Source organism: Arachis stenosperma, chromosome 5 (assembly GCF_014773155.1).
Source record: "Arachis stenosperma cultivar V10309 chromosome 5, arast.V10309.gnm1.PFL2, whole genome shotgun sequence".
Taxonomy (NCBI): domain Eukaryota; kingdom Viridiplantae; phylum Streptophyta; class Magnoliopsida; order Fabales; family Fabaceae; genus Arachis; species Arachis stenosperma.
In genome coordinates this window covers 68,774,403-68,776,258 of record NC_080381.1, presented here as the reverse complement: position 1 = coordinate 68,776,258, position 1,856 = coordinate 68,774,403, and the positions used below count along the sequence as shown (strand labels likewise).

Genomic DNA, 1,856 nt, shown 5'->3' with positions numbered 1-1,856 from the left:
TCTTCATTCACTTGAATGATCAATTCTCCTCTGTCAACATCAATCACAGCCTTTGCTGTGGCTAGGAAAGGTCTGCCAAGGATGATGGATTCATCCATGCACTTCCCAGTCTCTAGGACTATGAAATCAGCAGGGATGTAATGGTCTTCAATCTTTACCAGAACATCCTCTACAAGTCCATAAGCTTGTTTTCTTGAATTATCTGCCATCTCTAGTGAGATTCTTGCAGCTTGCACCTCAAAGATCCCTAGCTTCTCCATTACAGAGAGAGGTATGAGGTTTATGCTTGACCCTAGGTCACACAGAGCCTTCTTAAAGGTCATGGTGCCTATGGTACAAGGTATTGAGAACCTTCCAGGGTCCTGTCTCTTTTGAGATAATCTCCGCCTAGTCAAGTTATCCAGTTCTTTGGTGAGCAAAGGAGGTTCGTTCTCCCAAGTCTCATTACCAAATAACTTGTCATTTAGCTTCATGATTGCTCCAAGGTATTTAGCAACTTGCTCTTCAATGACATCTTCATCCTCTTCAGAGGAAGAATACTCATCCGAGCTCATGAATGGCAGAAGTAAATTCAATGGAATCTCTATGGTTTCATTATGAGCCTCAGATTCCCATGGTTCTTCATTAGGGAACTCATTGGAGGCCAGTAGACGTCCATTGAGGTCTTCTTCAGTGGCGATCACTGCCTCTTCCTCCTCTCCAAGTTCGGCCATGTGGGTCATGTTAATGGCCTTGCATTCTCCTTTTGGATTCTCTTCTGTATTGCTTGGAAGAGTACTAGGAGGGAGTTTAGTAATTTTCTTGCTCAGCTGTCCCACTTGTGCCTCCAAATTCCTAATGGAGGACCTTGTTTCAGTCATGAAACCTTGAGTGGTTTTGATTAGATCAGAGACCATGGTTGCTAAGTCAGAGTGACTCTGCTTAGAATTCTCTGTCTGTTGCTGAGAAGATGATGGAAAAGGCTTGCCATAGCTAAACTTGTTTCTTCCACCATTATTGTTGTTGAAACCTTGTTGAGGTCTCTGTTGATCCTTCCATGAGAGATTTGGATGATTTCTCCATGAAGGATTATAGGTGTTTCCATAGGGTTCTCCTATGTAATTCACCTCTTCCATTGAAGGGTTCTCAGGATCATAAGCTTCTTCTTCAGATGAAGCATCCTTAGTACTGCCTGGTGCAGCTTGCATTCCAAACAGACTTTGAGAAATCATATTGACTTGCTGAGTCAATATTTTGTTCTGAGCCAGTATGGCATTCAGAGTATCAATCTCAAGAACTCCTTTCTTCTGATTCGTCCCATTATTCACAGGATTCCTTTCAGAAGTGTACATGAATTGGTTATTTGCAACCATTTCAATGAGCTCTTGAGCTTCTGCAGGCGTCTTCTTCAGATGAAGAGATCCTCCAGCAGAGCTGTCCAATGACATCTTGGACAGTTCAGACAGACCATCATAGAAGATACCTATGATGCTCCATTCAGAAAGCATGTCAGAAGGACACTTTCTGATTAATTATTTGTATCTTTCCCAAGCTTCATAGAGGTATTCATCTTCCTTCTGTCTGAAGGTTTGGACTTCCACTCTAAGCTTACTCAATTTTTGAGGTGGAAAGAACTTTGCCAAGAAGGCATTGACTAGCTTTTCCCAAGAGTTCAGGCTTTCTTTAGGTTGTGAGTCCAACCATATCCTAGATCTGTCTCTTACAGCAAAAGGAAATAGCATAAGTCTGTAGACCTCAGGGTCAACCCCATTAGTCTTGACAGTATCACAGATTTGCAAGAATTCAGCTAAAAACTGATGAGGATCTTCCAATGGAAGTCCATGGAACTTGCAATTCTGTTGCATTAGAGAAACTAA

The 1,856-nt window shown here is 42.0% G+C and overlaps 1 non-coding gene across 1 annotated transcript; it reads left to right on the top strand.

Moving 5' to 3' along the window:
- Positions 1-1,481: 1,481 nt before the first annotated feature.
- On the top strand, positions 1,482-1,589 carry LOC130983706 (small nucleolar RNA R71). Its single transcript, XR_009087684.1, has one exon. It is a non-coding gene; the product is annotated as a small nucleolar RNA R71 (small nucleolar RNA).
- The last annotated feature ends 267 nt before the right edge of the window (positions 1,590-1,856 follow it).